Genomic DNA, 14,253 nt, shown 5'->3' with positions numbered 1-14,253 from the left:
GTACAGTAGTTTCTATTCCATAGCCACAGAAGTAGCTTTGTTGTATCATTTCTTAAACTTTGTAAAAACAACCTGCTAGACTGGCAATAGTCATTGACAGGCAGGGTGATTACTGTGAGTTCAAGGCCAAGCTGGTCACATAGTGAGATCCAGGCAGGCTGTGTGGCTACAGAAGGAGACTGTCTCAAAACCCACATACATACACATATACGTTCATACGTAGGTAAGTAAGTATCTTAAAACTTTACACACAGGTATCACTCCACGATGAAAACAGTGAACGTGATCGGTGACCCCAAGGATTCTGGCTCCCTATAATTGCCCTATTTGCAGTGGGGGTTCTCCACCTGGGGTCCAGGACCCCCACAAGGGGGTCAAACAACCCTAGCACAGGGGTTGCCTAAGGCTATAGGCAAAAAGAGCTGTTTACATTATGATTCATCAGAGTAGTGAAATTACAGTATGAAGTAGCAATAAAAATGATTTTAGAGTTGGCAGTCACCACAAGGAACTGTATGAAAGGGTCGCAGCATTAGGAAGGCTGAGAGCCCCTGGTCTAGACAGCCATCTCCGTTGCTTTGCCTTTTGTCCATGCTTTTGTATTGCTTTGTCCCATGGCTAGATCACAACTTACCAGTTTATTCTCTCATCTACAAACTCATGAGCATGCGGAGCTATTATAAGTAAGGCTGCTGTGAGCACTGAGTATGAAGACTCGGTACCTCCATCAAATACCCGGGAGTGAAATAACTGGAAAATTTTAGTAACTGTCTCCTAAGGATGCTGTACTGTGTTGGACCCAATAGCCATGTTCAGAATTCTAATTTCCTTTCACATACTTGGTATGAAGGGTGTTCTCCTCTGTGGTGGTATCTTGCTGTGATTTTAATTTTAATTTTCTAGTGAGGAACAATATTTCAACTAATACAAGGAATGTACATCTCTTCATATATGTAATTTGTCTTCTTTGATGTGTCTGTCTATCAAGCTTTTTGCATGTTTTTTGAAAATCAGGTTGTTGACTGGTCCTGTAAGTTTCAGAGTTCTTTATACATCCTAGACAGAAATCCTTAGATACTTAATCTCTCTCATTCTCCATTATGTCTTTTCATTCATGTAAAAGACCACGCACTTTTTACATTTTTAACACTAATTTACCACAGAGCCATTTACATGCCATATAACTTTGAGCAAGTTAATCCCTCATCCTCTGCCTCAATTTCTCCAATAACGCTAACAGTGCTTCACTAAGTTACCATGAAGACCCCATGAGTTAATTCCAATAAAACACTTAGACCACAAGGGCAGGCATAAGACACCAGAGTGCCACACTGGTCTGCGAGGCTGGAGAGGCTGGCGCTACCACAGTAAACACGTATGTGACGGTGAGGTGGGAAAGGCAAAAAAACTGAGCGAGTGGTCTGTGAGCCAGGGAGAGAGGCAGAACTGGAGACATGATGGAGACAGGCAAGAGAGGGGGCTGGTGGACATGCTGTCACGCCACCTACAGTTGGTGGGGTGGGGCGCACCAGCCTGGAGCTTATGCAGACACAGACTTAGACCCCAAAACTGCCTCCAGGCAGTGGAATCCCCTGGTTCTGGGGGGAGGTTCTGAAGGAGGCCTGAGATGGAAAAGGTTCCCTTTCTGGATTGGACCTCTTTGAAGGCCCACCCGGCTACTGGCTGATGACTTGGTGATGTCCTCAGGTTTTGCTGCTTTGTGGGGGCCAACCTGATGTGAGAGGTGGGTGTAGCCACCTGAGGCCATGTTGAGGTCTATGGCCCATGCAACTATCAAGGGCCATGACTGGGTCAGTAGTGTCTGTGACCAAAGCCCACACAAATGTCCACAGTCTGTCTGTAACATCTGAAGCCGTGTTAATGCTGGTAGAGGAGAACTGGCTGTGCCCCTCCCCGGCCACCACAAAGCTCTCTCTCCTCAGTTGATGGTTTCAGGTCAAACGCAAGCAGAAAAAGACTCATTCTCCCCGGGGTGGCCAGCCACTAGGAACCTGACCATCCTCCAGTGAGTATGCAGGCAACATAGAGTGGACTTGCTTTTTCCTTTTTGGCAGAGCTTATGGGGGAAGAGAGGGCAGGCATGGGAAGATTGGGAGGCGAGTGCAATCAGGGTGCATGATGTGAGATCCCCAAATAATCAAAAATAAAATTTTAAAAGTACTAAATAAATTGTAATATAATTAACCCCCCAAAAGAACACACAGACCACCACCATGCATCTACTCAGTGCTCAGGAAGTGGCAAGTACTGGTGGTCGCATTGTAAACTACGTTTTTATGTCCTGTACCCCAGTTACCGTAGTAACCCAACTGTGGCCTCCGAGGGAAATAAGTGACTCCAGGTAATTCAAGTTGAGAATCTTTCAGTTGCTCACAAAAAAAAAAAAAAGGAGGAAAAAAAAGGCAACCTAACTACCTCAACACACATTATTTTACTGGACATTGTTTTGTGTGTAGCATTATTGTAAAAGCTTGCAGCTATCATTTTCAACCCTCACATCACCTCTATGAAGCAAAGCATTGGGAGGATGCTCATTTTGAAGGTGTGAAATGAGACAGAAGTTGAATACCCCGAGCCTAGACTAGTGACTGGCTCATGCCTGCCACTTTTCAGCACTTGAAAAGCTGAGGCAGGAGGACTGCTTGAATTTGAAGCTTGTGCTACACAATGAGTTCGAGGTCAGCCCCAGCTACAGTGAGACCTTGTCACTCACAAGGTAAGAACAAAACAAGACTTTACACACTTGATATAACTGTTAAAGCACAGAGCCGGAACTTTAAAGCTGAAACCAAGGCCGACAATCTTTGAGGGGATGGTAGGAAACTGAAATGATCTCAAGAACAGTAGTTGTACCTGCTAGTTTTATGACTTGACCCAAGCCAGTCATTTTGAGAAGAGAGACTCTCAACTGAGGTATGACTCCATCGTAAGATAAGCCTGTAGGAAAGTTTGTAGTGCGTTTTCTTAATTAGTGATTGATGGGGGAGAGCTAGACCATTGAGGGTGGTGTCAACACTGGCAGGTAGTTCTGGGGTATATAAAAAAATAAGCTGAGTAAGCCAGAGGAGCAAGCCAATAAGCAGCACTCCTCCACGGCCTTGTTATCAGTTCCTGCCTTGAGTTCCTGTCCTGACTTCCCTGGTGAGGGACTGTTGCCTGGAAGTGTTAACTGAAATAAGCCCTTTCTTTCTCAAGTTGCTGCTGGTCATAGTGTTTTATCACAACAGAAAGACAGGATTTGTTACAGTAAAGAAGAGTAACAGAAGACCAGAACACTTCATCTCATGTTCTGTAACCGTGTCTCTCAGAGTATGTAACTTGTGCTTGTCTAGGCAAAAATGCCCAATTCTTTTCTGGTTATCCAAGGCCTTCCTCAATTCCTTTAAATGTACTAACTCACAGCTTCTGATTAGAATTACTTTCCACTTCTTTAAACTGTTTGTTTGTTTATTTGCTTGTTTTTTAAACAGGACTCTAGTGTAATGCAGCCTTCCAGCCTCAGCTCACTTAGCCTAACAGCAAATTAACTCCATGTACTTTTCCTAACCAAATAACCCCACACTGTTACATCACTTCGGCCATTTCAGTGGCTCCCGAGTCAAACGTCCACTGCTGAACCATCTGTTGCAATATAGTTTTAAACAGCATAAAACATAGCTATGGAGGTCTACAGTGTACTGTGGAAAAAGCAGATTTCCTTCAAGGGAACTATGTGCAGGCCAGAATTATAATCAGTGAGTCTGGGACACTGAGTCAGATAAACCACTGCTAATCTGGAGCTCAACCATCCTGCAGTCTTTCTAATCTGTTTAGCTGGAGTAACTACGCAGCTATAAATACACATTTGGCTGTTGCTAAGGAGGTCGTGTAATTTACAGCAGCAGCTCGTATTTACAACATGGATCAGGGGTACACACTGCTCTTTCAGTATTTTAAAACCACATTTTGTATAGCGACCCTTCATTTGTACTTGTGTGTATGTGTAGCGCACAGATCAGTGTGTGAATGTCAGAGGACACCCTGCAAACAGGAATCAGACATCTTTCTACTGAGTTTCTACGCTATATCAAGAGAATAACACGAGGAAAAACCTTCTGTCAACTATCATTTCTCATTCTAATTACATGAAATTTTCATTCCCACAGCTTATCTGTTGGGCCACATTAGACTTCAATACTATGGCCAATTCACAGTTATGTACACTGGTTGGAAAACCAAGTTCAGCAAAAGAAGTTTTCAATAGTCTTGTGAATTCCCTTAAGTTCAAACCCACACAGAGCAATCTTTACAAACCTAAGGCATGGTTAAGGATGTAGTTCAGTTGGCAGAATACTTGCCTAACACGTTTAAGACCCTGAGTTTGAGTTCCAGATCCAAAAAGAAAAAAGAAAACGACAAAACAAAGCTTTGGCAAGTGAGTTCTGGCCTCCACCTTCTGGCTCTTTTTTTTTTTTTTTTTTTTTTTTTTATTAATTACACTTTATTCATTTTGTATCCCCCCATAAGCCCCTCCCTCCTCCCCTGCCGATCCCACCCTCCCTCCCCTTTCTGCATGCATGCCACTCCCCAAGTCCACTGATAGGGGAAGTTCTCCTCTTCTTTCTGATCTTAGTCTATCAGTTCTCATCAAAAGTGGCTTCATTGTCCTCTACTGTGGCCTGGTAAGGCTGCTCCCCCCTCAGGGGGAAGTGATCAACGAGCCCGCCAATCAGATTATGTCAGAGGCAGTCCCTCTTCCCATTACTATGTAACCCACTTGGACACTGAACTGCCATGGGCTACACCTGTGCAGGGGTTCCAGGTCATCTCCACGAATAGTCCTTGGTTGGAGTATGAGTCTCTGGGAAGTTCCCTGTAAAAACTGTGTAGCCCAGGCTGGCCTCGAACTCGTGATCCTCCTGCCTCTGCCTCCTTCAGCAAATCCTACCAGTGTGCGCCACCACAACCGGCCTGGCTCTTTTACTAGCAATAAAAAACTATACTTTTTTTTCTGCTACATAACTAGCTGAGACTGGTTAGTAGCAACAGAAAGAAAAACTTAGGAATGCTACTTTTTGTCAATGTTTTTAAAAAGCATGTCTGTTAGGAAGACTGTCTAATGTATTCATAGGAGACATCTTTCTTTCGGCACATTCTAAGCAGTTTAGGTTGAACTCAGGTTGCCAGTCTTATGTAGCAAAAGTATACTTGTTGAGCTACCTCAGCAGCCTTAATTTCACTGCAAGCGCAGTGACTCCACAGCACTGTCTTCTGACCTCCACACAAATGCTCACACACACACACATACACGACAGACAGAAGTAGATAAATGAAATAAAAAAAATGTAAAGCCGGGCTCTGTGGCACACACCTGTGATCCCAGCACTCAGGGAGGCAAAAGCAGACAGATTTCTGTGAGTTCAAGGCCAGCCTGGTCTACAAAGTGAGTCCAGGACAGTGAAGGCTACACAGAGAAACCCTGTCTCGAAAAACAAAAACAAAAGCAAGAAACAAACAAAAGAATTGTAAACCCTACATACACTAAGTCCCCCTAAATGTCTAGTCATTACTGGAGGTCCAAAGGGGGAAAATGTAAACGGCTCGATTTGATTAGTGTATAATATATGCAAGGACTGACGTCAACTGATCTCAACTAATACGTACAATTAAGATATTAATTTTCATGCAAAACCCAGGCCCAATAGAAGGGAAGGGACAGGAGCTTCACAAGAACACAACAAAGTCAATTAACCAGGGAGGGCTCATGAAGACTCAAACACCAAGGACCATGCATGGAGCAGACCTAGGACCCCTACAACGATGTAGCCGATGGGCAGCTCAGGGTTCATGTGAGTCTCCTAGCAAGGGGAACAACAGGCTGTCCATGACAACATGGACTCTGCTACGTGCTTTTTCAAGCACTTCCCCCTGAGGGGACTGCCTCCTGGCCGCAGGAAAAGAGGGTGCACTCAGTCCTGATGCAACCAGATGTGCTCTGGTTGGTGGGGGCAGGGAGTGCTTCCTTTCTCTGAGGAATAGGGGAGGGAAGGGGCTACGACTGAGATGTAAACTGAGTGAATGAATGAATAAGTGAATGAGTGAATGAATAAAAATTCAGGGCCAGGTAGTAGTGCACATCCATAATCTCAGCCCTTGCAGAGGCAAGAGGTTTTCAAGTCCAAGGCAAGTTTAAACAAACCATCTAAAAGCCCTGAACACTGCATCTGAAGTCTACTAGCACTGGAGAGTGAATTCAAGGTTGAAAAGCATAAAAAGCAGAAGAAAATAAAGAAAATAAGCTTAAAGCTAATATCCTTTCTTTAAAGAAGTTAAATCATTCAGATTTTTAAACACAAATACTAGAGAACACCTGGTTTGGGGAGGTAAGGTCCTCACTTTTCACTACTGTTGTGAAACCCAGATGTTTTGTAGCTTCAATGGCAGACACTTTTTGGGTGTCATTTAGTGCCATATCTAAGAACCCTTCACTTATTCCAAGGATATGACACATAATGTTTTCTTCTAATGTACACGTAGTTTGCTGTACTAACGGACATGCAATTTGGCTGTTTTCTATTGTATCTCAGACAGACAAAACAACCCAACTTGTATTTGGCTAAGCCTGTACCTGTGACTGCTATTAAAGCTCTACTCAGGCCAGCGGCAGATCCTTGCTGTAAGCACCCCTGGACGTTTATTTTGTTCCATAAGCTCAGACAGGGCAGGATGCTCTGACTGCCTAACTGACCACTGTCAGAGCCTTCCCTGGTGCTTGGCTGCCTGAAGCAGAAGACTACTAGCCCAACAGCCCCTTTGGCAGCACCCTTTGGAACTGCCCTAGAAGCAACCCAGCCACTTTATGCACTCTAGGCTTGCCTTGGAGGCTAGCCTACAGGAACAGTTGCTGTCCAAGCACAGTTCTGGGCCTCTAAAGCACCACTTAGTCAACACTGCCCTGCAAGCCCCAGTGAACCCTAGCAGCCATTTTCACAAGGGGAAGCACTTCTAACAGAAGGCCTGTGACTGCATGAAGGCTGTGCCATGACTGGTGGAAACACCCTTGTCAAACACTCCTTTCTGGCTAGAATCAGGCTACTGCTCACTGGAGTCAACCATGAGAGCCTTGGCACTGCAGCATTAGGCCCACAAAAGGCTTCTCAATGGGCTTCCCTCGCCACTTTTGATCTTTATCACTCTTTCAGCATGGTGAACTGGTCACATGAAGAGGACTCAGCAAAAAATGCAGCAGAGCAGTGAGAGCAGCAGCCAAGGCAGCAGAGGTGGCACGACAGCCAGAAACAACCGAAGAGTGCACAGACTGCAGGAGGGGGGCAGGCACCAAGGAGCACAGCAAAGACAAGAAACTACAGGGCACACAGCTGCTACATACAGTCCAGGGATCTTCCACATCTTAAAGGCCAAGGGTCCTGACACCCTAGGCAGGACCAAGAGCTGTTAACACCAGCTACTGTAGGAACTGTGGGCCCAATGCCCAAAGCATAACCAGAAGCTTAGACAGGAGCTACGACTTTAGGCAGTAGCCACTGTGGCTGCTTGCAACTGCTTGCTACTGCTTGCAGCCAAAGATCTGGCTGCTTGTGGTTAGAGCCTGGAGTAACGGGCACTCACTTCTCACCTACGGGAGCCGTAAGGCCCCTGGGTCTGCCACTGACTGCAAGGCCTTAGGCGCTCAGAGTGTGTCCGACCGCTAATAGAGTTTCGCGCCTACTCATGATTTCTTTCTGCAGAGAGTGGAAGGGCTCCAGCAGCTGACAGGTTGCGGGCACTCTGCAGTATGACTGTTAGACCCAAGAACACACAAGCAGAGTGGCAGAGGCTACTGAGGAGACTCTCCCAAGTCGAACCTTCTCCATGCTAGTCAACACTGTGCTTCAAGCGCTTTCCTTAATGCCTTGGGGGGAGAGGGGGAAGCACTGCATTGTCACTTTAAACGCCACCTTGCTGAACTTGACAGACAAGTACTGTGCTGTCTTGGCCATTAGGCCATTTCATTTTGTAAATACCTATCCAGATTGATCGCCCACTTGTTTGCACATTTTCACAATGATGTGTCTTTAAAACACACTCCATACAAGCCCTACGGCAAAGGTAAGTACTGCATACACATTTTCTAATTTGTCATTTGCCCTTTTGTTTTCTTAATACTATTACCTGATGACTATACACACGATCAATCTTTACTCTTCTGGCTAGTACTTGTTGTGCTCTACTAAAACAAAAACAAAAAACAAAAAACACACCAAAACCAAAAACTCTTCCACCTACGAAAGTCATGCAGGCACATTTTCCTCTAGAATTTTCAAGTGGGGCTGAGGGCAAATACACCCAGGGCCATGCACATGTGGGATACATTTAAGTCCCCATCACTAGGACACACTCTCAGGCCTAGAACCTTCCTCTTCACCTTTCACCTCTGTGAGGAGTGCATAACCTTGAAGGAACTATTTCAGAGACAGGAAGGAGAAAGAATGCTTTACAATGCAGCTTATGGACTTAGCAGAACTCTGAAGAAAACCAAAATGCATACATATAAATCCTATAAATGAAGATTACAAAAAAAAAAAAAACTCTAAGACACTGGCAAATCAGACAAGCAGGGGTTGGCGAATGGGAGGAGTTCGTCATAATTAAGTGGAGGCTACAGTCAAGAACATAAAAGAGAACTCAACAGAAAGCAGCACACACAAGACATCTTATCATTAATCAAGAAAACACCTATGATTACCTGCAACAATACAGAAAGACTTGATGAGATCAACACTTACTTAGATTTTAGAGCCTTCAAATACTAACACTGACACTACAAAGTGTTTCTCAATCTTTGTTATCAAAGACTTAAAAAAAAGAAACCAAACGCTTACACAGGCATGATGGGCCACTCCTGTAACCCCAGTACTCAAAAAGCAGGAAGACCGTCAGAAGTTTGAAGTTGGCCTGCCCTACAGAGCAAGTTCCAGGTCTTCCAGGACTACACAGCAAGAGCTGGGGGAGCAGGGAAGCTGGGATCATTTACCTTACATATAGAAATCAATAGTAAGGTATCTTTATGAAATTTTAGAAGTATTGCTACTAAAGTTCTGAACACAAATTCATGGAGCTGTGAAGATGGCTCAGTGGGTAAAATTGCAGCACAAGATCTAAGTTCGAATCCTCGGAACCCACCTAAAGCTGGACAGAGCAGTGCACATCTGTAATCACAAAGCTCCAAGGCAGGATGGGAGCAGAGACAAGAGAACCCTAAAAGCAGGACAGCAACCCTCGTGTAGGCAGTAGCCAACAGATACTTCCTTAAACGAGGGAGAAGCGTGGAACAAAGACATCCACACACAGGCACAAGGAACTTACAAAATGTGGAAATGATCTCTTCAGGTGAGCCTGCAACCACACTACCATTCCTGCCCTAGTCTTCCATCACTCTGATGTCATCATTTATTTTCTTCTCAAACCTGTTACACTCTCTCCCATTCCTCCTTACTCTCAGCTGAAACACTCAGGTGAGATTTGAAGCTGTCACCATCAAGTCTCTCCACATTCTGTCTTCTCTCCCATTTCTATAGTAGCAAGTGCTACCGGTAAAGCAAATGCAAAGCTGGATCAAGGCTTTGGAAACTACAAGGCATGCCACCTGCATGCCACCTGCAAGCCACCTGCAAGCCAGCTGCAGCTGCTTCCACACTCTTCCAAGGAGCAAACTGGGTCTTAGTGTACAAAGACTATATGGCTCTCTACCTTCACCGCTTTCCACCCAGCTCTTTTAAAACACACTGGCTACGTGACCTGGGAAGTCCCATGCATAAGAAATGAAGACTCAAGGACACATAAAATACCAAGGTTACATCAGACATCCTGATGACAAGGAAAAAATCTCAAGGCCATGTCACATGCATAAAGGAAGAAAACTCTGAACGGCACAGACCTTTCAACAGTTGTGCTTAGAGGCAGGAAACCATACAGCAACACCTTCTATCTCACAGTGGTCCCTTGTACTGCAAGGAAAAATTATCATCTTCATTCAGAACCTAGCCCAGACAGCGATCAACGTAGAACAAAGTATCTTCAGCAACATAAACAATTCAAAAAGTTCACCTTGTCATACATATTGTGTTTGTTATGAAACAGTCTCACGCTTTGGCCCAGACCAGCCTGGAACTCCCAGCAATCCTCCTGCCTTGGCTTTCAAGAGCTGGAATTATTAAGTGTGAGCCACCTTTACATCAACAAAAGATGCAACTCTCCCAAATGAGAAAATAAACTGAGAAAAGAGGAAGACCTGAATCCAGCCAGCGCAGGCTCCGACACAGTCAACCAGGACACCGTGAGAAGCACAATGATGGGAAGCCACAGACTCTGCAAAGCACACTGCACATCTGAGCAAAAGCAGTGGCCTCAGGAGGAACTTTCCTAACTTTTAAAAAGTTTGAATATCTATCACCCTATGTGCTTGTAGATTTGGATAAACTATAGAGATTAAAAAAGACAAATAAGAAAGTAAGGAAAAAATACAAAAGAATCTAATGCCAATAAATTCAATCATAGTATACTGCACAGTTCGACTGTTAAATATTTTTACAGAACCATAATAATGTAACCAATGAACATGTAATCAAAAGTATGACATCACAATCATAATACAATAGAGAAGTTCAAGGTAGCAAAGGTACCCTAAAGTAAAGCCATTGTAAAAAAAAAAAAAACCAGAAAACACTAAAGCTGACAAGCAAAACTGCAGAACCATGTACTCATGCCAGAAGAAAGAAAAAAAGACGAAGTATCAGAAGAAAGAAAAAAAGACGAAGTCTCAGAAGAAACAACTAATGGTGTCAAAAATTGAAGCTGTGTGAGCAGGACCGAGGAGGCAAGTCTGGAAGAGATGAGGGAGGGGACAAAAGGGTTTATTCAAAGTCTTGCAGCGTAACTTTTTTCCATGTACAGCTGTATTAAAGTAGTAACTTTAAAAAAAGAATGAAGTGGTCATATCATTTAACATCAATTGCTTTTCCTCTCTGCCCATAATCTCTGACCAATAACTGAACATTGTGTGTCAGGTACTTCTCTAAGAAAGGAGGTGGGGAGGAAAGGGAAAGGGAGAAGGGAGGAGGAGGTTGATGATTAAAACCCATTTGGAATATTCAGAACGAGTTCTTAAATAACACTTGGGAACCAAAGAAAATAAAACTATGAGGCATGAAAAATAAAGAGTAAAGATTAATTAAAAAATACTGAAATTTTATCATATCCAATCTCCATTCTCTCACTAAAAAGGAACTAATGGGAATTTAAACCACACTTAAGGAAGTAATTATAGGGTAATGCAATAAACTCTCTCTCTTCCAAGGGACCTACCAACGCTCAAGTCATTTCAAGCTATCTGAATTATGTTTTCACTGAACACTAAGTAACTATTAAAAAGAGTAAAATGCAGACAGAAGTAACTTTTTCACAAGTGAAGATTAGACAACAAAAACCAGAATCCATTTTAATGTATTTTATTCTCAAAAGTTTACATGTGTTCATTTTTCATCCCAAATGAAAGCAGTACTTTTAGAGTCAACAGGGTCAATTTCAATTAATAGGCTGGCACTTCAAAGCTTCTTGGAAGCTTCTGGAGACCAGGCGCACACTAAATGCTCGGGTGTGCAATTCTCAGACCTCCACACTTCGGCTGTGGAACATCACGGCCTAGTAAGAGCTAGGGTCTGCGACCGGGTCACTGCATGCTTCCTGACAACTGGCTTCCCACTCTGAAATGGTGAGAATTATGCCTACAGAGGGTAAAGGTCACTGAAATCTACAAAGCTCTACACCAATGTATATCACATTGATTATTAATCACAGCATAAAATGATGACTTCTCATCAGATTTTTCACTTCCAGGAAGACATTCCTTTTAAAACAGAGTGACAGAGTACTGTTTCAGTGCAGGGAGGACGGTGTTTTACTTTTCTTAAAGATTCTCACAGACAGACACCGAGAGAAGGGTATCAGCAAACCTTTCATTTAAGTTTATAAACCACAAGTACAATTGTTTAGCCACATACAAACCACAACACCCTCTGACTCCAGATATATTTTGAGTATGTTTGGAAACCAGATACCCAATGTACATAAATGGAAGCATAGTTTAAGACAACGGTCCTGACGCTTTTGTTCACTGCTCTGAGAAGAAAAAATGCAGGCAATATTCTAACTCAAAAGGCATCATGCATTTTTACTTCTTCAACTTTAGTAGTAGGCCTGCTCACTTAGCATTTTATCTCCATCAGGGCACACATCTGGTTTTATTCTGCACCCCCCTCCACGTCTATCAAGACTACAGCAGAAAGCAGGTACTCAATGTGTGTAGAATAATCTAGCCTCTGGACAAAAGCTTAAATCCCTTTAATGCCAGCACTCCTAGGCAGAGGCAGGCAGATCTCATGAGTTCAAAGTCAGCCTGGTCTACATAATGAATTCCAGAGCAGCCAGCGCTACACAGTGAGACCATGTCTCCAAACAAAACAAAACAAACTTTCCAGTTGCAATCAAATTAATTTTTCCAACAAAGCCATCTTTCGCTGCAGGCAACCACTGTCCCAACTGTAAGCGTAAGGTCATAATAAACTAAAAAAGATACTCTCGTATCTAAAAGCACACAAACTGCATTACTCAAGCACACCTGGTTCACAGTTAACTTCTAAATTGTAGTTTCAGTTACTGTAGTGTCAGAAAAGTATACTGTGATCTTGACACACACGCAAATATTTCAACTTCTTCTGCAATGTGGTGTAAAAAGACAAACAGAACAGTATTTCTGGAAAACGTCAAATTCCTGAAACCAGTGCAAGGGGAGACATAAAGGAGTGGGGAGGAAGACAGCTCTTACTATTTCAAAATTACTACGCCAGGATTCAAAGCTTAAAAAAAAAACTACACTTAAACCATTCAAGGGAACTCTAATAAACACACTTAACGTATATATGCGGCTAAGACAAGCAATTTTCCACATTTCAAAGCTTCAAGACTACACACGTTCACTAGAGGTTATTATTATTAAAATAACACAGTTTGCTGATAAACCCCCACTACAACAGTAACAGCGTTACACTTACTATATTTGTGATGCTACAGCCCGAGCAATCATATCTGGGTGAGACAGGCTTTACAGTTTGCAAGTTATGAACTGTGGCACTGCGGCACTCCTGCATGCAAGAAACGAAAAGTTACTCAAAATGCTCATGGTCGTCATCTTCAAAGCCGCGCGACCTCGGGTCCACCGGATGGTAAACATCAAACACCACCAAAGTCAGCCCATACACAAACACCGGCACAGAAACTAGGCTCTACAGCTACTTGGGGGGAGGGAGGAAAATGCAGAGCACCTACGGAGGAAGGCGCAATCAAACGGCCGCCCGTGTTTTCTTCCCCCGACCCTAAACAATAGGCACTGGATGCTCCGGAGGAGTGCTCTCCGCAGAGAGGCGGCGGGCGGCGGGCGCCCCTCCTCCACAGCCACCGCGGGGCCCCTTCTTCCCCTCCCTCACCCCTCCCAGCTCAAACAAATTAGCACTCGTACTGAGGTGCCTCCTATCAGCTCGCAGCGTCTTCCCAAACACGCCCACGCACCCTGAAACCCGCCTGCGTCTCCACCGCACACGGCGGCAGGAAAAGCGCTTCGAGGGGGGCGGGGAGCCGCGGCGGCGCACGGGTCCCGGCTCCCCTCCAGGCCGGCTCCCCATCACCTCCCGAGCCCGGTGCTTCCGAGCCCGCCGGAGCCCACGCTGCAAAGGAATCCCGGACGCCGCGGGCGGATGGCGCGGCGCGGCGCTGCGGGAGGGCCCCCTCCGGGTGGGCGCGCGGCCTCGGCGGCACCGCTCACCCGTTCGGCCCCGCAACAGGTCAGCCGCCCCGGCTCGCTGCGGGGGTGCAGGCGCGGGGCCCCGGAGGGGGTGTGGCCGGCGCGGCGGGGGCCCGGCCCCGGCCCACCTGGGAGGCTGCTGCGGCGACGCCGGGGCCTCCGCCGCCGCGGGACCGCGAGCGACCCGCAGCCCGCCTTCCCCCTCCCGTCCGTCCCTCCCTCCCTCCCGCGCCGCGCAGCGCGGCCGCCGCCATTGCCCGCACGGCCGCCCCGCCACGCCGAACCTGGGCCGCCCGGGCCGTCGCCTCCGCGTCGCCCGCGGCTCCGAGGCAGCGCTCGCCCGGCCGAGCAGTCGGCGTCTCTCATTCAGCGCCCGCCGCCGGCGCTCGGGGGGAGGG

The 14,253-nt window shown here is 45.5% G+C and overlaps 1 protein-coding gene across 6 annotated transcripts in view; it reads right to left on the bottom strand.

Annotated features, from left to right (window-relative positions):
* Ralgps2 (Ral GEF with PH domain and SH3 binding motif 2) overlaps positions 1 to 14,253 on the bottom strand; it is a 126,114-nt gene that overhangs the window by 110,918 nt on the left and 943 nt on the right. For 3 of the 6 annotated variants that reach the window (XM_055624374.1, XM_055624379.1, XM_055624378.1), the window contains exons 1-2: positions 14,140 to 14,231; positions 13,110 to 13,199 (exon numbers count right to left, since the gene is read on the bottom strand). The gene's annotated coding sequence lies outside the window, so the exon portion shown is untranslated. Of the gene's footprint in view, positions 1 to 13,109; positions 13,200 to 13,383; positions 13,509 to 13,623; positions 13,700 to 14,139; positions 14,232 to 14,253 lie in introns of those variants that run through there. The other 3 variants (XM_055624377.1, XM_055624375.1, XM_055624376.1) reach the window with 3 other exon arrangements.

This window comes from Psammomys obesus, unplaced genomic scaffold (genome assembly GCF_907164565.1).
Source record: "Psammomys obesus unplaced genomic scaffold, mPsaObe1.curated_primary_1811, whole genome shotgun sequence".
Lineage (NCBI taxonomy): Eukaryota > Metazoa > Chordata > Mammalia > Rodentia > Muridae > Psammomys > Psammomys obesus.
This window is presented reverse-complemented; position numbering and strand designations above follow the sequence as displayed.